The following is a 23,331-nucleotide window of genomic DNA, read 5'->3' as shown; positions in this document are numbered from 1 at the left end:
GATTATTTTAGCCAGCAGACATTTCTTTGTGACGGGGCTGTTCACTTACCAAAATGTTCAATGATCTTTGGATAATGTTTCGCATTATGTCGTGCACAGATTTATGGTCAAACGCGCGTGTGTGTGAGTGTGCATGTATGAGTTTACATGCACAAGTTTTTTGATTGATATGCACATGCATATGTCCAAAAGCGCTTAGATTTGTCTCTGCGCAAGATTCAGCGCTATATAAATACTATCATTATTTATTGTATTCATTATTCAAATTCTACTGTATCTGTGTTTGTGTATGATTTTCAATTTGTATTTGTACCTTTGTATGTACTATTCCCCCCAATACTCCCTGTGACCCTGGTACACTTGGTAATAAAGACATATTCTTTTCTATACTTTATTTTCATCGCCCAGGCAAAATCGGTTCTCGTCTGCCATTTTTGCATGTATTTGTCATTTCATTGTGTATGCGATGCGCAGAAAAAAGTAATGGAATGGTATGTAGATGTCAGCAATGAACTGAATTGTATTTATATTGAATTTTGTTTATGTCATTACGCCATAATGTTGTACAATTTCTGTGTGGATTTCACGTCATGAACGACAAAAAAGGTAGGGTGTTTACCGAATTTTGTTGAGGCCTCTGTGTGCGGACATTATTTCTGTTTTTTTTCTTCAAGCTAGTAATTCTTCAGTTCGTTTCTTTTATTGAATCAATTGTTGTTTGATCTTCAAGAGAGTGTGACTTTTATTTGAACGTGTTTCACGTTCTCCGACTGGCAGCTGTTGAATCCCTGACAACAGGTTTAGCGATATGATGGGCGGATTGGTCCACTTAGTCCTGTGTTCAGGCATGTTCAGGGGACAGTAATAATGTTTACGTGTCTTTAGTCTGGGTAAATTGGGGAGTGTGTTTATTTATTTATTCATTTGTTTATGTGTGTGTGTATTGATTGATTGCTTGATTGGTTGAGCTGTCAATTCATTTATTTATTTATCTGTTTATTATCATTAACATCATCATCAACGTCATCATTTTTTTCTTATTGTTATCATTATTATTACTATTTGTTTATGCATTTATTTATGTGTGTATTTATTTATTCATTATGCATTTATTTCTTTATTTACTTATTCATTTATTTGTGTATTTATTTATTTATTTTTCATTTACATCTCTTTTCTTTTTTTCGTTCAAGGTCTCTGACTAAACGCGTTGTGTTACGTTTCTAGTCAGGCATCTGCTTAGCAGATGTGTTGTAGCACATGTGGATTTGTCCGAACGCAGTGACGCCTCCTTCAGAAACCGAAATTGAAACTGGGATTGTTGCTTTGACGCTTTTTGTTTGTTTGTTTGTTAATTTGTTTGTTCTAGTTTGTTTGTTCTAGTTTGTTTGTTTCTAATCGTGGAAGGTTTTCAGCCTTGGTGTGGACCTGTGCAGTCGGCTGGGTTAGAAACAATGGGCATGTCTGTTGACAGCTATGAGCAGTTTTATTTCTGTTCATGCCTCATTTCTGCTGTTGAACCCTTTGCTGCAGGACCGACATGTGTGGACCAATCGGAAGAGTGTGGTGCCATGGCTGACCAAGGATTGTGCAACACTACTGACACCATGAGATTGTGTCCCCATGCTTGTAACCTCTGCTTCAGTGAGTTCATCTGTATGCATTCTTGTCAGTCAGAACTGATCCTTATAACGTGCACTTAAGTTGATAACGTTTCTAAACCACTGTTCATTTCGTATGCAGTTTGTGAAAATATTGATTAAAGTGTAACTGCCTTTGACACAATTTGTCTTTTTCAGGATGAAAAAATGATATTCAGAGCATGAATAATAATATAGACCAACTGAAACTGCCCATGACCCCATATAAATGGGTAATGCGTACATGTTTGAATTTAATGAAAACACATGTGGGGGAAGGGGGAGAAAAAAATCCAGCGTAGTAGGCCCTGTTGAAAGGGATTGGTTATCCGCCTGTGTTTCTATTTCTGTGATAGTGTTTGAATTTTCTGTAGATGTTTACATCTTTTCAACACATTTATCCATCCCGCTCCCTCTCTCTCTCTCGCGCGCGCGCTTTAACCCCTCAGTCTGCCTCATACTGCCCCGGTTTTGTTCATACACAACTGAATATATTATATAAAAAAGAAATCGTGAGTGCAGCAATTCAAGAAAGATAATATCCACACACTGTCGACTTCCGATGTAAAATCCATGACCCCATTCAGCACAATGCATGCGTATGTGGGTGCGCACATGATCGCTGTCCATGACCTACTTGTATTCTATTTTCCAAGTTTTATCTTCTGCGTGTCTTTCATTTTATTACATTTTAGGGTGCTTGTTTATTTACGTAGACTGCAACAGTTTATGGAATATAATCCCGACATCCTTTCCACTTCAGTTATAACATTCACGACGCCATTCATAACGTGTGCAGCTATCGTTTTCTGTGTCTCTTCCTCTCCTCTCGTCTCTGTTATCGTTTTGTCTGTTGGAGAACATAGAGAGGAAATGCCGCGCTTCCCTCGTTCTCCATCCATAGGGTGAGTACTAGTACAAACATTTCCCCCCTTTTTTTTTCTTTTTACCTATCTTCATTTACTGTTTTGCAGATCCCAATTGTTATGACAAGGATCAGTTTTGCAAAATGTGGGGAGACCAAGGTGCCTGTGGCAGTGCAGATTGGTCAGACTACATGGAGGTGAAGTGTCCTTACACGTGTCACCAGTGCAGCTGTGGGTACATTTGAGTTCTCCTTCTTTCTTGTGTCGTTTTATTTTTCTTACATCAGTTGTTATGATATACAAACCATTACTCTTTTTTCAAGGATCAAATTCAAACAAAAATCTTTGGATGTATCATTAGCTTAGAAACACTTCAGAAATTACAATGTGTTTGTGAAGCATATATATATATGCATTATGGATCCACTCTGTTTACGCATACCCAGATTCAAACACTCGACTGTTGGCCGCCGTTCTTTCTCTGTTTCTGGACCTTGTGACTGGAATGAACTTCCTTTTTTCGCTTCGTCAAGTCTCCACACTCAGCTCTTTCAAGTCTGGCCTTAAAACCCACCTCTTCCCAAAATAGCCTCCCTTGCCTGCCCTTCCTTGTCTTTAGTTTCTACAGTATTAGAGTTATGCATGCGTGTGAATGACTGGTGCGAAAGCGCTTTGATTTGTCTCTGCACAAGATCCAGCGCTATATAAATACCATTATATATATATATATATATATATATATATATATATATATATATATATATATATATATACACGATTCGCTTAAGAAACCATAATGTGTCAGTTCAATAATCCAGTGTTGTGTGTCCATATGGAGGTGCTGTTCTTCAGGTATAGTGTTTAACAATGTATGTATGTTCTTTTTGTTTGTTTGTTTCAATGCAGCTCAGTTCCCGTGCTACAACCAGCCATGTAAGAACGGCGGTTCATGTAGCGAGGTCGAGGGATCGGTTGATGGCTACACCTGTGACTGTACAGGGACAGACTACATTGGGCCTACCTGTGAAATATGTGAGAAACCTACCTACACTTTCACACCAAATCAGTTATTCTAATTTGATTTGAATCACATGTTTCATCCCATGCCAGAAAAAGTATGCATAGGCGCCCTTACTCTTACCATACGTTTTGGTCATGTTTCTCCTCCTCTCCCTTCTAGCCTCATTGAAAATCTTCACTTCATCTTCTTCGTTTTTATTTCAATCTTTATTTTGTACAGGAGTTTTTATTGATGTGTTGGAATGTGTCGGCCCATACAGTTCAATGACTATTCAGCAAATCAGACGGTAAATTTTAACATAACTTTATCATCATCACTGTTGTCTGGAAATGTCACATGCCTAACCTTTAAACAAAAATCAGACAAGAGGTTCATGTTTTCAAGGTAGATAAACATAGGATTCGTTTTTGTTCATTTCAGTCTAAAAACAGCAGGACTTTTCTTAACAGCCAAACACCGTGTGTTGCTGATTGATGATAAGGGTTTGGGGAGAAGAGACTTCTTCTTCTTTGCTCGTGGGCTGCAACTCCCACGTTCACTCATATTTACCGCGAGTGGGCTTTTACGCGTATGACCTTTTTTACCCCGCCATTTAGGCAGTCATATCCTGTTTTCGGGGGTGTGCATGCTGGGTATGTTCTTGTTTCCATAACCCACCGAACGTTGACAGGGATTACAGGGTATTTAACGTGCGTATTGGATCTTCTGCTTGCGTATACATACGAAGGGGGTTCAGGCACTAGCAGGTCTGCACATGGGGAGAAGAGACAACACTCCGTGTATCAAAACTCCGAAATAGGATGTGTAGGGGTATGGAGATGGTGGTCAATGCATTGTTGAAGAAAGAGCCACACAATCTTGTTTTCATGTCGGAATGCAAAATATCTTTTGGTCCAGATGGCAATAGCGACCGAATCTTCAAGTCTCGTGCCTTTGTGCTCTCAAATAATCCATGTTTTCAGTTTTCTCCACACGGCATGTCGGAATGCAAAGTATCGTTTGGTCCAGATGGCAACAGAAACCGAATCTTCAAGTCGTGTGGCTCTCAAATATCCCTTGTCTTCAATTTTCTCCACACGTGTTCTCTTAAAACGTCTGTCCTTGTCTGTCCTGCGAAACTGAAGCACTGTCGCTCTTCTCTCCATGATCACCATCCTGCTGCACTCACAACAATTAATATAGTGCTTTAAAAGATATCCCTCAAATGTCTTTCCAAGTACACCATATCAACACCTTTATCCATTCCAGCTTGTTCTCAAGCTTAACCTTGCAATGCTCAGGTTTTCATCAACGCGTATGCACATCTTGAAAAAAACAAACAAATCCACTTCGATAAGAGAAACAAATAAAACAAATTGCAGGCAGAAAAAAATACAAAAAAATGGGTGACGCTGTCTCACAGAGAAATCGGTTGTGACAAAAGAGTAATACGAATACTGAACATTCCGCGACACCCGCGACAGTGCGTGTTTTGGGTTCGACCGGCATTGTTATTCTTGTGTCAGTAGTGACGTTCTTCGCCTTCGATGAGTGCGCTACCAACTATGTTCTTAACTACATGGTGGGGTAAATAAACAAAACGGTCAGACACGTAAAAATTTTACATGCCTGTCTCAGTGTGTATGTCTGCGTGCCTGAAATCTGATTGAATGACACAGGAAACGAATGATGAGCGCCCAGTGGCAGCCGTCAGTCGGCTCTACCCAGATAGGCAGCCTTTTGTGCAAGTGACCCCGTGTTCGTAAAGCGCGTTGAGCTGGGTCTCCGACCGAGGATAGGCGCTATATAAGTATCCATGTCAATCAATCAATCAACTTCGAACTCGGGGTGCTTGAGGCCACATCAGAGGCCTATTCACCGAGGTCTTGCAACCTGACACTTTCATGGGAGGCGGCCAAAGTCCCATAGCACCTCCCTATTCGTGGCGAAATGGGTTGTGCAGTGTTGGTAAATTTGCCCTGTGTGCGTGAAGTTTGACACAGAAAATCTTAACTGCGTCATACAAGTAAAAGGATGCAGAACCAGATCGCAAACTTAAACGTATATACGTTTATACGTATATACAAGCTATACACTCCATGCATAATGTCAACGAACTACCATCTAAATCATCAGACCCACCTGACTCGGTTTTATGTCCATTGAACTTAACGATACATATGCGTCTCACTGTTTGAAGATTTTTTTTCAGGTTTCTGAATGAACCAGGGTGAGGCAAACTTCACAAATCATTTGGAGGGGAACATTCGTAGCTTTTGAAGATGACCGTCACTTGTTAGTCTTCTTCTTCTTCCTTTATACAACAGACATCATTATATTGATGAGTCTGTTGTAGTTTGGGGAGGATGCTGAGGATTGCGCTGTTGTGAGGAATGAAAGAAAAAAAAATGGCGACCTGGCCAGCCAGTGCACGTTCAGCGTGCACTCACATGATGCCAAGCCTAGTGAGTCCGAAAACGAGAAGCTATTTTTTGTGTGTATTTATTCCCAACATTTTTTGCTACGAGTGGTTGCTAAGAGGGCCTGGATATTAGAACCAGTGACTTTGGCAGTATGCACACCTTCACTCTCTCTCTCTCCCCCCTCTCCTCTCTCTCTATTTCCATCTCTTTGTTTACCATTCTGCCCACTCCTTGCCACCCTGTGTCTGTCCTCTTCCTCGCTGTCTCTGAATTATTACCGACGAGATTGCTACCGTGTTAAACCATTGTCACCACACATGCATTGAAGAAAAAAAACAACTCTACTTTCCAGCGGCCGACACGAAGTGTGATGCTCCCAGCGTTCCTGCAGACGCAGCTTCCGGGTACAACCTGAAAAGTGTCTACAGTGTGGGGGAGAACGTCAGCTTTACCTGCAACGATAACGTCAACATCTCCCGACTGACCACCTGTATGGCAGATGGACAGTGGTCACCCTTAGGATACGTGTGTGGAGGTCATTATTTTTTTTTCTCTCTCCTTTCTTTTTTTTTAAACTCGTGTAACAAAAATGATATTTTCGACAAGCTGAGAGAAAGGCGATTTTTTCATCAACAGGAATAACATGTAAATAATTGAAGATTTTATCAAACGTAATTTCACGTTTGTGTTATTAATTAAACTAAACAAAACATGTCCAACTGTAACCATGATGATGAGAATAATGATCATGTGAAGTGATATAGAGCTTGTTGGCTGTGGATTATTTTCTTAACATGGAGTTGATTGCAGAACTGTGAGCTGTAATTACTCACATAGTTATGTAATTAAAATATGTATATGTAATGACCCTGTTTCATGTGTCTGCATGTATACATGTATGTATGTGTGTGTGTGTGTGTGTGTGTGTGTGTGTGTGTGTGTGTGTGTGTGTGGTACACTTTACTAAATTCATTTCTTTGGAAACACAGTGACTGTCAGCAGGAAATCTGGCTTAATAACACCAAAATAAACATGTCGAAGTGATATTCAAACGATAGTTGGATCAGGAAGTACTGATGACACAACTCTCACTGTCCTCAAGTACAGGCATTCAGAAAACCCATGCTCTTTTGTTCACATTCTGTTTGTCGATTTCTCCTCCACACTCAACACTATTCTGCATCAACGGATAAGAAAAAAAAAAAAAAAAACCCAACCTTTCACACAATATTGGCCTCAGATTGTTCACAAGCTTTCTTGTCAATAGATCTGCCTGTCCGATTTCAACAAGCCCTCTCATCTGTGAAGTACACTTCCACTGGCTCCCTTCTAGGCATTGGTTTATCACCTGTAATCGTTTTACACAAATAATCGAACTAGCACTGATACTACCCCTATAGGAAAACATTCTGATGACCCCGCACAAGATTTGTCAATTCTGACAACATCTACTACGAATTTGTTTGCGAATTTTTACTGCCATGCTTGTAATCAGTAACACACACTTCAACACACTTAATTTCCCTTAATGAGCTTTTATTCTGATTCCGATTCCGAGGATTGTGTTCCACAGTTTTGCAGCATATTTTCAGGTTTTCAATAACAGCCTTCTTAAACGATAATATCATCTGAAGTTCTTTGTCTTAAGATTTGACAAGTCGATTTAGATTGTTGCTACTGGTCTTTTTTTATTGCTATTTTACCTTTGCTTCTAAAATTCTACAGACAGAATTAGAATGTAATTATGGGTTTGTTTCACCGTATCCTTACCACGCACATGGTTATGTTTTTGGTTGTTGTTGTTTTTGTTGTTGCTGTTGTTTTATTCCTGTCCTTTAATATTCAGGATGTCCCCAAGGATGGACCTTCCACGACAGCAGTTGCTTCATGGTGTCACCGAACGCACTGAAGTATGACGAGGCCAAAGCGTACTGCCAAAGTCATGAGGCACAAGTGGCGGAAGCCAGAACAGAGGACGACATACAGTTTTTGCTTCAGTTGAGGTAAGTACCTCGCAAAAATGCCTTCCTCCTTGTTTTGAGTTTTCTCCCTTCCGTAGAAAAAAAAAGTTTAACATCTTATTCTTCCTCTGTTCTGTCACGTGCATCATCTTGTGGTGTTTGTTTGTCTGTTTGTTTGTTTTGATTTTTCAGAGAGATATATGTATGTGTATGTCCATTTTCTTTTTTAAGTATTGTACCTAAAAGCGCTATGCCCCTACTCCACACACAAAATAATGTCATTTAAAAACAATCAAGTGTACAAAACAACATGATAGATTTCTACAAGGAGAGCTTATGTCAACTGAAAATTGTCTTGCTGGAGAGAAAGTGAAGGATTTTGTTAATATATTGTACATGAATTTGCAAACACAATGACGAAACCCACACACTCACCCTGTTGCAGGAATGACGGACAAGACCAGTGGATGGCTCTAAGAAAAGATCCAGTTTCATGCTACGTATGGGAGGATGGGACACGCCCTTCCTGGACAAAATGGACAACGAGTGAGCGTCGGAAGTTCTTGACAGCATTGTTTTCACTGTTACCGTCTCTGAATCCGGTACAAGAGATCTTATCAATAACAAAATGAAAATGGCATTGTTGACAGGGCAATGTCAAAGATCTACTCTTCTAAAGTGCTTGCAGGCACCACAGCCAAACAGCTTTTCAACGCTACGAACAATCTACTAAGTAAAATGAAAAACAATCCTCTCCCTACAACATTTTCGGTACAGGAACTCCCTCAAAAGTTTTCTGACTTCTTCACCGGCAGAATATCATGCATTCGTGAGAAGCTTGACTCTGTTGTGTCTCCTTCTTCACCTCTTAAAAAACGCGTGTACAGTGGTCCTGTTTTACATTGTTTCCAACCGGTTACTGAAGATTTTGTGAAGAAAGTGTGTCTGAGCGCTTGTCCGAAATCCTGTCAGCTTGACCCTGTCCCGTCTTCTTTGCTGGTTGAATGTATTGATGTTCTACTGCCACATATTACTCATGTCATCAATTCTTCCTTACTGTCTAGTTGTTTCCCTGAAAGCTTCAAATCTGCTGTTGTACGTCCACTCATCAAGAAACCATCTTTGGATCATAATTGTTTGAATATTATCGACCTGTCTCTAATCTGTCATTTTAATCAAAACTGCTAGACAAGATCATATTGTCACAGCTCTTAGCTCATCTGGAACAAAATTATTTACTTAATTCCCACCAGTCAGCTTATAGACGTGATCATAGTTGCGAAACTACCCTCCTTAGAATAGTGAATGACTTGCTTTCGGGATTTGATGAGGATAAGATATCTATTCTCGCTCTCTTAGACTTGTCAGCAGTTTTAGACATTATCGACCACTCTATCCTCTTGAACAGACTTAAAACTTCCTTTGGTATTCGTGACACTGCACTAGCATGGATCACGTCTTACCTCTCAGATCGTACACAGACAGTGTGTGTAAATGGTAGATACTCTAGTGTATCTGCCTTAAAATATGGTGTCCCAAATGGGCCCGTCCTGTTCTTTTCGTGCTGTATGCGGCTCCTGTGTCGGATGTCATCAGTCATCATGCGATGTCGTATGAGAGCTTTGCTGATGACACACAACTTTATCAGTCGGCTTCCACAGCTGAATTTGATGCACTGGTGACTCAAACACGGGAGTGCATTGCAGGCCTAAAGGACTGGATGACTCTCAACAAGCTGCAACTAAATGATGATAAGACTGAATTTATGATAACCTGTCCAAAGAAGTTTCGTCCTTCCTTTCCTGACTCTGTTCTGTTTCACTTTCTCTTTCTCTTCGCAGTCTTGGTGTAATCCTAGACCAGTGTCTTTCCTTCCAACAGCACATTTCAAATATCTGTAAAGTTGCCTATTTGGAACTGCGTAGAATCAGCTCTATCCGCCACTATCTCTCAACCGATGCAACCAAGACACTTGTATGCTCTCTGGTTCTCTCAAGATTGGATTACTGCAACTCTTTTTTGGCCGGCCTTCCCAAATATCTATTAGACAGAATCCAACGAATTCAGAATAATGCTGCCAGACTCATTTGCAGAGCTTCTAAATTTGACCATGTTTCTCCTTTCCTTCAGTCTCTCCACTGGTTGCCCGTTTCTGATCGACTATCCACTCTGACCTTTTCTGCAGTCAACGGATCTGGCCCCAAGTATCTTTCTGAACTCCTCCATATCTATACCCCGTCTCGCTGGCTCCGTTCTTCCTCTGATACTCGACTTCTCAGGATACCTCACGTAAGAAGTAAGACCTATGGACACAGATAGTTTTCTTTTCAATCGCCAGAGACGTGGAACAAGCTCCCTGATAACCTTCGTCATTCTGATTCCCTCGCATCTTTTAAATCTCGTCTCAAAACGAACCTTTTCCCTCAGCAATAAGTTCAATTGTGGCAGGTCCACTTCCTTTGCGTTAGCTGTGCTTGACTATGTGTGTATACATATGTATGTGTACATAACTACATGCATGTATATGAATGTGTATAGTGTGTGCGTGTGTTTATGTAAGTTTGTGCTTGCCTATGTGTGCGTATGTATTAGGTTAGATACACATGTATGTTAAAATGTATTATGCATTATGTGTGTGATTGTGTGTGTGTGTGTGTGTGTGTGTGTGTGTGTGTGTGTGTGTGTGTGTGTGTGTGTGTGTGTGTGTGTGTGTGTGTGTGTGTGTGGTCACATTTTGGTGTGTGTATTTAACATTGATGTAATGTTTTATGTTAACAAAAGCGTTTTTGTGAAGCACCTAGATCAGATTTCTGGATAGTGTGCTATATAAGTATCCATTATTATGATCACAATGGGAAGAAATGTAGGAGAAGGGAATCACAGAGAGAGGGAAGCGCCCCAACGGACTGGTAAAACTAGAACTGTGGCGCACGGTGAATTGGTGAGTCGAGTTTTGTGGCGTGAGAAGGCAGGAAAGACTGGGCAATGAAGATATAGTTTCGCTTTCAAGGAAGTGTCAAAGAGTGTAGTCTGATGCATACACGCAACACCTTGCTTTGAAACACACACACACACACACACACACACACACACACACACACACACACACACACACACACACACACACACACAGAACAAAAACAAACAAACAAACAAACAAAAAACACACAAAAACATAGAAGCAGATGCCTGACGTTGACGGGCGCAATAGCCGAGTGGTTAAAGCGTTAGACTTTCAATCTGATGGTCCCGGGTTCGAATGCCGGTAACAGCGCCTGGAAGGTAAAGGGTGGATATTTTTCCGATCTCCTGTGTCAATATATGTGCAGACCTGCAAGTGCCTGAACCTCCTCTGTGTGCATACGCACGCAGAAGATCAAACACACACTTTGAAAATCATGTAATCTATGACAGCGTCCGGTGAGTTATAAAAACAAGAACATACCCAGCATGCACACCCCGAAAATGGAATATGGCTGCCTACATGGCGGGGTAAGTAAACAGAATGGTCATACATGTGAAATGCTACATGTCTGTATTAGTAAATGTGTGCATGACTGAAACCTGATTGAATGACCCAGGAAATGAATGATGAACGCCCAATGGCAGCCGTCAGTCGGCTATACCCAGGTAGGCAGCCTGTTGTGCAAATGACTGCGTGATTGTAAACCGCAAAGAGCTTGGTCTCCGACCGAGGATAGGCGCTATATAAGTACCCTTATTATCATCATCATTATCATCATCATTCGCATTCACCCAACGCTAGCTATCAGGAAAATCTAACTTTAAAGTTTGGTAGTGGATGGTACAAAATCACGTGCAACATGTATTTGTTTGTTCTTCTCTCCCTCCTGTTTGCTCTCTTCTTCAAGTGTGTTTTTAATCAGCAACTCTCCTCATACACTCCATCTCGCTCACTACGATCGGCTTCGGATCCACTCTGTTTACGCATACCCAGATTCAAACATTCGACTGTTGGCCGCTGTTCTTTCTCTGTTTCTGGACCTTGCGACTGGAATGAACTTCCTTTTTCGCTTCGTCAAGTCTCCACACTCAGCTCTTTCAAGTCTGGCCTTAAAACCCACCTCTTCCCAAAATAGCCTCCCTTGCCTGCCCTTCCTTTTCTTTAGTTTCTACAGTTTTAGAGTTATGCGTGCGTGTGAATGACTGGTGCGAAAGCGCTTTGATTTGTCTCTGCACAAGATCCAGCGCTATATAAATACCATTATAATTATTATTATTATTATATTGCTCAGATTCCAGAACAGACAAAGACTGCACGATTGTGACAGCGAATTCGAAATGGGCAACAAAAAGCTGCACTTCTGTCAGTCGTGTCTTCGTGTGTCAGCGGTCTGCCCATGGTATGTACTTCATGAATTTCCAGTGGCTGTACACACGCCTGTCTCTGGTTATGTTTATCATTTGTGTTCTTTAATGCATGAGTAGGTACAGGCCCAATACCCAGCTTTATCACAGATTTACATAAGCTTACAGTTGGGTCAACAACAAAGTGATAGCTGTATTATCAATGGTATTTCTGTTACATTGGAAAATCATTGACAGCTAGTCTTTTGTGAAGGATTATGACTCTCAAACCATGAGGCAAGATTGCCATGGCCTTTAATGCTGCAGCCTTAGGGGCTAGTTGGCCTTTGGGAACCATCCCAACGCCGAATGTCCTAAAACCCTCTTGGCCGAGAGAGTGGGATGTAACTTGGGCAAGACGCTCTCCACGATAATTAAATATTAGCCCAGATAGTCTGGACAACAGTTGCCTCCTCTGCTGTTCTGATGGTCAGAGTCCAACACAACTATCATACATATACATAGGTATAGGTCACACAGCTTCACGCAGGACATTTACCAACGTCCAAAAGAAATAACATTTTTGCCAGTTTGTACTTCACATCCTCACAGAATCTGAGAAGCAAAACTGACTGCACCTTTGTAAAGTGGGTTTAATAGTTGGGTACGCAGGATATCCGTCTGGTTACCAGTAATGTTATGTGTATGTATTCGCGCACATGCATGCTTGGATGTTAAACAGTCGGTTATATGAACTCATCACTTTCATGATAATATCAAAAGAAATCATTTGATTTTTCTAATAAATTGTTGTTCTGCTCCGTTCTAATGAGATGAATTCTGACGATTTTTGCTGAATGCTAATTCGGTAGCTTTCGTTCAGAAATGAGGTGGACAGAGCTCATAAAAGATGCAAGGATTTCTCCATTATTGTTTAAATGATTTGTGGTACAAAGGAATTTGTGAAAACGTTTTAAATGAGTGATCAAAGCGTTGGACTTTCAATCTGAGGGTCCCGGGATCGAATCTCGGTGACGGCGCCTGGTGGGTAGAGGGTGGAGATTTTTCCGATCTCCCAGGTCAACATAATTATGTGCAGACCTTCTTGTGCCTGAACCCTACTTCGTGTGTGTATAAGAACGCAGAAGATCAAATACGCACGTTAAAGATCCTGTACTGTTGTTCATGTCAGCGATCGGCGAGCTATGGAAACAAAAACATACCCAGCATGCACCCCCCCTCCGAAAACGGAGTATGGCTGCTTACATGGCGGAGTAAATAAACAAAAAAGGTCATACACGTAAAATGATACATGTCTGTTTGAGTGTCTGTGTGCGTACCTGAAATCTGGTTGAATGACATAGGAAACGAATGATGAGCGCCCAGTGGCAGCCGTCAGTCGGCTCTACCTAGGTAGGCAGCCTGTTGTGCAAATGACCCAGTGTTTGTAAAGCGCTTAGAGCTAGGTCCGACCGAGGATAGGCGTTGTATAAGTATCCATATCAATCAATCAATATACCTGTATGCAGGACTTGTTTGTTTTTTGGTGTGTGTGTGTGTGTTTTTGTGATTTTTAAGGGTTTGTTTTATTGTTTTTTTCCCAGCCAGCAGTATATGTGCTGACGACCTTTCCGACTGTGAGGAATCTCCGGCACGGTGTGACCAGGATCCTGACTTTGCCAAACAGTCATGTCCCAGAACCTGCTATGGGGAAACCTGTCAAGGTGCTCTCTGTTTGTTTCTCGCTCTCTCTCTCTGTCTCTCTCTCTCTCTCCCTCTTTCTCTCTCTCTCTCCCTCTCCCCCTTTCTCTCTCTCTGTCCGTCTGTCTCTCTCCCTCTCTGTCTCTTCCTCTTTCTCTCTGTCTCTGTCTTTGTCTGTCTCTGTCTCTCTCTGTCTGCCTCTCTCTCTCCTTTTGTGTCTATCTCTCTCTCCCTCTCCCTCTTTGTCTGTCTCTGTCTCCCTCTCCCTCTTTTTCTCTATCTCTCTCCACCCCCTGTCTCTCTCTTTCTCTCTCTGTCTCTCTCTCCCTTTCCCTCTTTCTCTCTGTCTGTCTCTCTCTCCCTCCCCCTTTCTCTCTGTCTCTCTGCCTCTCTCATTCTGTGTCTGTCTCTCTCTCCCTCTCCCTCTTTCTCTCTGTCTCTCTGCCTCTCTCTGTCTGTTTGTCTCTCTTTCTGTGTTTATATATCTCTCCCTCTCCCTTTCTGTCTGTCTGTCTCTCTCTCTCCTTGTCTCTCTCCCCCCTCTCTTTCTCTCTCTCTCTCTCTCTCTCTCTCTCTCTCTCTCTCTCTCTCTCCTTGTCTCTCTCCCCTCTCTCTCTCTCTCTCTCTCTCTCTGTCTGTCTGTCTCTGTCCTTCTTGTCTATCTCTCTCCCTCTTTCTCTCTGTCTCTCTCTCCCCCTCTCTCTCCCACCAGAGTCACGCCCAACTCACAGACGCTCACAGATGACATATACACTTCCAATAGAATCAACATATTAGAGACGTGTGTTCCTGTCTTTAACTCTAGTGATCACTATCCAATTTGTGTCACATGGGGGGGTGGGGGGGGGAAGGAGTAAGAATTCCTAGACCAAGCCCCAAAACAATAACCTATCGATACTTTTCAAAATTCAATGAACAACTATTCATAGATGACGTGAAAAGATCTAGTCTTTCTTCTGTATACCATATCACAGACCCCGATTCAGCAATTGAATACTGGACTGAAATATTTACAGGAATATATAATAAACATGTTCTGCTGAAAACTATCAGAGTGAACCACAACCAGCTTGGAGTTCCAAATAGTTGAAAGAGGCAGGATACATTAGAGACCTTCTGAAAGAACATGGCTACCATGGTGGAGTGATGGCCTAGAGGTAACGCGTCCGCCTAGGAAGCGAAAGAATCTGAGCGCGCTGGTTCGAATCACGGCTCAGCCGCCGATATTTTCTCCCCCTCCACTAGACCTTGAGTGGTGGTCTCGACGCTAGTCATTCGGATGAGACGATAAACCGAGGTCCCGTGTGCAGCATGCACTTAGCGCACGTAAAAGAACCCACGGCAACAAAAGGGTTGTTCCTGGCAAAATTCTGTAGAAAAATCCAATAGGAAAAAACAAATTAAACTGCACGCAGGAAAAAAAATACAAAAAAATGGGTGGCGCTGTAGTGTAGCGACGCGCTCTCCATGGGGAGAGCAGCCCGAATTTCACACAAGGAAATCTGTTGTGATAAAAAGAGAAATGCAAATGCAAATGAAGAATCAAAACAATTGAGAAACGCAATAAACTCACATAAGCGCAAAGAAAAGAAGAAATATTACCGAGACTTATGATCCTCAAAAGAGAACCCCAAATCAGTGTGGCAAGTTATAAATCAACTAACGAACAAACAATCTTCGCCACAGTCAGCCGTGAATCAACTAAATACACACTTTCCCACAATAGCCAAGAACGTTATTACCACAGATTACACAAAATTAAATCAATTTGAAAAGTTAAAAATATATTGTCATAAAAAGAACACCTCAGTCACGTTAAACAGTATTTGAAGTTTATAACTACCTTGTCCATCAAAAACAGACAGGAACCCGTGGACTGGATGGCATCGACAGTAGAATTTTTAGACTAGCCGCTCCAGTTATTACCGATACATTAACGTGCATCTATAATCTGTGCATCGACAAAAAACTACTTTCTGAACGCATTTAAGAAACCAAAAGTTATTCCTATATACAAATCAGGGGATACCTCCGATCCTTCAAACTATCGGCCAATTTCCATTATTTCTCTTCTTTCGAAACCACTAGAAAAGCACATAAACAAACATATTTTCATCACATTCATGTCAGTCAGCTTTTGCATCCAGCTCAGTCTGGTTTCAGAGAAAAACATTCATGCCACACAGCATTAGTCAATATTATAGATGACAGGCTTGCCAGTATCAATGAAAACAGATATTGCGGTGTTCTATTTGTTGATTTCAGAAAAGCATTTGACGTGATAGACTATAACCTCTTACTCAGAAAACTTGAACTATATGGACTGGCAACCAGTAGTCTCAGTTTACCCCAATCATATCTCACAAACAAGCAACAATGCGTGACAATGGGGTTTTCAGTCTCCGCGCTAGCAGCACTTGACCATGGCGTTCCTCAAGGGTTTATTTTAGGCCCTTTACTATTCTCAATATACATAAATGACCTGCCTCTCCATATCAAATCCGCGTGCGAACTCTTTGCGGATGATACAACAATCCACAAATCCCATACTGATATCAACGCTCTTGCTAAAGACTTACAAGAAAGAACTAATGAACTCGTTCAATGGACTGACCTTAACCACATGTCTCTTCATCCACAAAAAACAAAATGCATGTTGATCACCACCAGACAAAAGAGGCAAAACACTATCGATAAATTTCCTTCCATCCAACTTAAAAATGAACCTATTGAACAGTTTAGTGATCATAAGGTTCTGGGAGTCATATTAGACAACAGTCTCATTTGGATTCCTCACATAACTTCCATTTGCAAAAAGACAGCCCAGGAAAACCATCAACTGTCCAAAATAAAGCACTTCCTTGACCTCCACTCACAGGAATTGTTTTTTTTTCAAGCACATCTCCAATCTACAATAGATTACGCATCAATACTATGGGACTCCGCCAGTGCGAACACCATGAAGCCATAACTAAATCTTCATAAACGGGGGCTCCAGCTGGTACTCCTATAAAAGACTTCCTTATTGGACTCAGACTATAAACAAGCGAATATTATCCCACTAATCCGTAGACTAGAGTACAACAAAGGAATAACAATACACAAGATTATAACAGGAAAAGCACCACCAACACTGATAAACAAATGCTCTTTAAATTCATCAAGGAATCCCCGAAAGGCCATATCCCAATCCCAAGAATTGATTTGTTCAAATCCAGTTTGATTTACTCAGGCGCCAGTCTGTGGAACTCACCCCCAGAAACAATCAAACAACACCACTGCCATACTACCTTCAAAAACATTCCCCTTCCCACCTTATGACAGTGTAATGTATTGTCCACTTTGTTGATACCGATTGACACTTGGTGTGTACGGTTACCCAGGACCCCCCCCCCACTCCCCCACTTCATATCATATTACACCCCTGTTTCTTGTGTGTGAAATGAAGTATTAAGTATTATTTTATAGTTTATAATATTTAATTCGTTTGTAATGCATGTTACTTCTGTTTGCTTCTTCAGTTCATTCATTTCTTTCTATTAAATGTAGTTATATTTATGCAGTAGTTGCCAGTTGCTCCATTGTCAGTTCTATGTATTGATGTATATGTACCGATATGCGCATAGTCCTTACATGTATATTTGTGTGTGTGTGTGTGTGTGTGTGTGTGTGTGTATTTGTGTATTTGTGTGTGTGTGTGTGTGTGTGTGTGTGTGTGTGTAAACGCGCGCGCGGTGTGTGGGCGCGCGTGTGTGTGTATGTGTGTATGTGTGTGTGCTGATTAGATGATTGCAATGCATGTTACATTGTTTTCCTTACTGATCTGCTGTTCACTATCACATGTTCCATGCAATATGAGGTTATCTATTCATTAGTTGATATTGTTTTATTTTCGATCTCTCTCTCTCTCTCTCTCTCTCTCTCTCTCTCTCTGTCTCTCTCTCTGTCTCTCTCTCTCTCTCTCTCTCTCTGTCTGTCTGTCTGTCTGTCTGTCTGTCTCTGTCTCCCTCTCTCGGTGTCTCTCCCTCTCTGTCAAAAAGAGATGGATTTCAATCTTTAGCTTTTGATGGATTACATAGAGGAACCAAGCACTGATGAATGTTTTAAACTTTAACTCAGTCTGATAGCCACTCACTGAATGATTAAGAGGATTGTTATTTGATTCAGTTTATACGATTTCATTCGGAGAATCTTTTGTTCCGTCGAATGATATAACAGAAAGACTTGTATTTTCAGATTAACTGGTGTGACGCATAGACACAGACGCATTATAGTTATAGATTAATGTATAAAGGAGACGTTATTAACGACACCTGACACGTGTGTGTGTGTGTGTGTGTGTGTGTGTGTGTGTGTGTGTGTGTGTGTGTGTGTGTGTGTGTGTGTGAGCAGACCCGTGTGCATCCTCCGCTTGTCAGAACGGAGGGAAGTGTTACGTACGAGGAGGAACCTTCCAGTGTGTGTGTGCCAGGAACTATGAAGGGACCAGGTGTGAAAACGAAACTGGTAAGTTGTCAGAAACAGCACACATAAATATCAAAAAAGTATGCCCTCAAGAGAGAGGGAGAGATAGTGGTTGATATGTTTTCCCAATGGGGATGCCGAGGATATAATGTCCCCATAGGTGTTGCTCTCATGCCTTTTTTATGTCTTTGGTTTTCTTTCCTTTGTCTCCTGCATTGCCTCCGTATGTTTTCGTGGGTTTTTTGTTTGTATGTTGGTTTGTTTTTCTTTTTTTGTTACAACAGATTTGTGTGTGTGAAATTTGGGCTGTTGTCCCCAGGGAGAGCGCGTTGCTAAACTGAGAACACCACCCTTTTTTCTTTTTTTTTTTTTTTTTTTTTCCTGCATGCAGTTTTTCCTATCGAAGTGGATTTTGGTGCAGAATTTTGCCAGGAACAACCCCTTTGTTGCCGTAGGTTCTTTTACGTGCGCTTAGTGCATGCTGCACACGGGACCTCGGTTTATCGTCTCATCCGAATGACTAGCGTCCAGACCACCACTCAAGGTCTTGTGGAGGGGGAGAAAGTATCTGCGGCTGAGCCGTGATTCGAACCAGCGCGCTCAGATTCTCTTGCTTCCCAGGCGGACGCGTTATCTCTAGGCCATCACTCCACTCACTCACTCGAATATGCGATCACTATAATTTATACACATGGTCTTTATAGTGAGCATTTTTGTTTGATTGTGCATTTATGCAGAAGACATTAATTCATTTTTGCACCTGTTTTTAGGTTTCACATAAAGAACAGGTACGTATGGTTGCACAAAAGGAACGAAAATGTAGCAGCATAATATAATGTTAAATCCGTTTATACAGTGAGCTGATTTCACTATTTTTATTTACGTAAAAAAAAGCTATACCAAGCTTTTGTGAGGACAAGATCTATGGTTGCTCAATTTACAAAGCCTCAGTTTGGTGCTCCAGTGCAAAACTCCATTATGTTTTAGCTCACTGCACTTTGTTATTTTATTTATTTATTTATTTTCTACTGTTAGTTGTATCCCGTATTGCCCTATGTATATTTTCATGCAAACGCTCATCATAATTGATTCACCTATACTTTATGGTTAGCAGTTGTTTGTTTTTTTATTCTTTTTTTTTCCCGAGAAAATTTGAATTCGTTATATTGCTGCATATAAAGAACGGATAAGTACGGTTGCACGTAAGGAATGGTTAAGTATATGCAACATGCCAAAACTAAATTTTTGAAAAAATCAGTTTCTCTTTTTAGTTAAGTTCTTTTTTCTTTTCTTTTTTTTTAATTCATAACAGTTATACCAAGCTCCTGCGAGGACACTATATGCGGTTGCTCCATTTACAAAGCCACAGGTGGATGCTCCGGTGCAAAACGCCACTATGTTTTAGCTCACTGCGCTCACACGTGTGGCTTATGCGATGGTAAGTTGACTTTATCTTAGGAAAGTCTGTGAGTGACCAGTTTTAGGACTTGGACAAGGTCATAGGATTATTTCTGTAGGTATTAGAACAAGCCCGCATCGTCCTTTATTTGGGGAAGTGTCTGGATTTGTTCCAATGAACCTTTTATTCACCTGTGTGTCGGCTGAAATGGAAGCTAAAGCAGCGTTGATTTGAAATTGTGTCCCTTGTTACCACTCTTTACTGTTTATTATTTCTGCAGGATCCCATAGAAACTCAGTGATTGGTGAAAGAGTGCAATCTTGGACATTGCATCGCTTATGGAAGGCAGTTTGGTCCTGCAGTTGGTTACGGTGTTCATGGTGAAATTTTCCAAGCGATAGCCTTCTTGTTATCCATTGTGTTCGTGTTCATTTTTCTTATTTTTCTCCCATCACAGTTCTTTTGACGATTGTTTTAGCAAGGCCGCTGGATCATTATACGTGTCCGCACGAAGGCAGTTTCCTTTTCTTAACTTGTATTTGTGTTCCTTTTTATCACAACACATTTCTCTGTGTGAAATTCGGGCTGCTCTCCCCAAGGAGAGCGCATCGCTACTCTACAGCGCCACCCATTTTTTGTATTTTTCTCTGCGTGCAGTTTTATTTGTTTTTCCTATTGAAGTGGATTTTTCTACAGAATTTTGCCAGGAACAACCGTTTTTTTGCCGTGGGTTCTTTTACGTGCGCTAAGTGCATTCTGTACACAGGACCTCGGTTTATCGTCTCATCCGAATGACTAGCGTCCAGACCACCACTCAAGGTCTAGTGGAGGGGAAGAAAATATCGGCGGCTGAGACGTGATTCGAACCAACGCGCTCAGATTCTCTCGCTTCCTAGGCGGACGCGTTACCTCTCGGTCATCACTCTCCATATATGTCAGCAGATCATCATAATGGTCCAATGTGCTGCTTGATGGTTTGGCACACTGGTGCATTCGTGATTTGATCAGTGAATGTCGTGTACAGTATCCTTTGAGAATGCATCGTTTCCACGGCTTCAAGTTTTCTTTCTGAATCTGCCGAGAGGGCCAATGTCTCGCATGTATACAAAAAGATGGACTATACCAGTGCACGCATGAGTGTAATCTTGAGTTTCATGGAGATATTGCTGTCCTTCCATGCATGTTTCAGTCTGGACAGTATTGATATTGTATTTGTATTTGTATTTCTTCTTATCACAACAGATTTCTCTGTGTGAAATTCGGGCTGCTCTCCCCAGAGACAGCGCGTCGCTACACTACAGCGCCCCCCCCACCCCCCTCCTCCCCCCTGCGTGCAGTCTTATTTGTTTTTCCTATCGAAGTGGATTTTTCTACATAATTATTCCAGGAACAACTCTTTTGTTGCCGTGGGTTCTTTTACGTGCGCTAAGTGCATGCTGCACACGGGACCTCGGTTTATCGTCTCATCCGAATGACTAGCGTCCAGACCACCACTCAAGGTCTAGTGGAGGTGGAGAAAATATCGGCGGCTGAGCCGTGTTTCGAACCAGCGTGCTCAAATTCTTTCGCTTCCTAGGCGGACACGTTACCTCTAAGCAACGGGCTGTTGTATTGTTAGTGTATTGTGTTGTGCCCTATCATAAAGACTAGTACATTACCTGAATGGCTACGCTGATTGCTTCAGGTGAAATGCATGTCACATTTTTTGTCAAAATGTTTATCAGTGATTCTTATTTCGAATATTAACCCTCTTCTGTCAATGGGAGAATTTTAGATCATATTTTTTTTGTTTGCGGAACTAACAATTAACTGTTTCTCTGCCAAAACGTCCAGACCAGCAAGTGTCCGAGTGCACAGACAGTGATGCTGACTGCTCCACCCAGGCCCCCGACCAGTGTCAACAAGACCCGGAGAATATGTTTCTACAGTGTCCCAAATCCTGTGACTACTGTGTGGATGGTATGTACCTTATTGATGTCTTTCTTCTCTCCTACTATGGCTGTTTCTTCTCTCCCCCCCCCGCCCCCCACCCTCTTCCCCAATCCCCGAAAACTAAGTATCATTGCCTACGTGGCGGGGTAAAATCAGTATCAGTAGCTCACGGAGGCGTCACTGCGTTCGTACAAATCCATATACGCTAAACCACATCTGCCAAGCAGATGCCTGACCAGCAGCATAACCCAACGCGCTTAGTCAGGCCTTGAGAAAAAAGAAGAAGGAAAAAAAAAGATGATAATGATAATAATAATAATAATAATAATAATAGTAATAATAATAATTGAAAATAAAAACGGTGTAAAAACGATTATACACGTAAAAGCTCACTTATGCATACTAATGAACGTGGGATCCGTAGCCCATGAATGAAGATGAAGAATCTACTGCTGTATTGTTTTAGTATAATTATGTCTCATCAATTATGAGCGTATCATTTATGGTCAGGCTGTTTGTCAGTTGATCTGTCATTGTGAATCTCATGAATCTTGTCCTGCACATACATTTCTAAACGGATTTACCTTAAATCTGGCACGCTGAGCTACTAACGATATGAGTGTCATTTTACAGAATTATGAGTGGCATTTAACAGAATTATAGCACATTTGGAATATATCTCTTGTTTTAAGGAACAACCGCCAACGGAAATCTCAAAGGGGTGTGGTTGTTGAATGCTCAAAATTATGTTCACGATGGTTCTTGGGTAAATTTCATATTATTGTGGGCTTTGATTGTATTGTTCTTTTAATGCCCATGCATTGTGAATTGCTTGCTGTAATTTGTTGGCAGTTTGGGGTTGTGTTTATATATGTGTCATGTACGTGATTTGGGAAGGCATTTGACAGCATGGAAGGAGGCACTATGGGATAACAAAGAGAAAAAGTATTAGGCAAAAGCTTTTCAACACCACCTGGCAACTATACTTGGATTTCATGTCGTCACCGTCACCGTCACCGATCCCTCAGATTCCGAATCCTTTGGGGCGCCTTCGAAGCTTTGTCAACCACATTTCTCCATTCCTCGCGTCTCTCGGCCTCTCTCAGGGTCTCTCTCAGCTCCATGCCTGTCCACTCTCGAATGTTGTCCTCCCATCTCTTCCTTTGTCTGCCTCTTCTTCTTCCTCCCCTCACTGTGCCTTGTAAGTTTGTTTTAGCAAGACCAGAGGAGCGTGTGACATGACCAAACCACTTCAGTTTTTCGTTGTCTGGCGAGTGTTTGAAGGTCAGTATAGGGCCCGATTTCATTGCGGATGCGTCTCTTGACTTCTTCATTCATTTAATGTTAATGTACTAATTTTATTGGCGTGACATATGTTATGTGCATGCATACGTTGTGTGTGTGTGTGTGTGTGTGTGTGTGTGTGTGTGTGTGTGTGTGTGCATTTTACTTATATATGCGATTTATTCCCTTGATGTTTTTATTAATGTATTGTTGTACAATACCTTACGGTTTTCACGTGTGTGTTTGTGTGTGTGTGTGTGTGTGTGTGTGTGTGCATATGTGTGTGTGTGTGTGTTCATGTGTGTGTGTGTGTGTGTGTGCGTGCGTGCGTGCGCGCATGTCATTTTTAGTAA

Source organism: Babylonia areolata, chromosome 23 (assembly GCF_041734735.1).
Source record: "Babylonia areolata isolate BAREFJ2019XMU chromosome 23, ASM4173473v1, whole genome shotgun sequence".
Taxonomy (NCBI): Eukaryota; Metazoa; Mollusca; class Gastropoda; order Neogastropoda; family Buccinidae; genus Babylonia; species Babylonia areolata.
The sequence above is the reverse complement of the archived record's forward strand: the minus strand, read 5'-3'. Positions refer to the sequence as shown.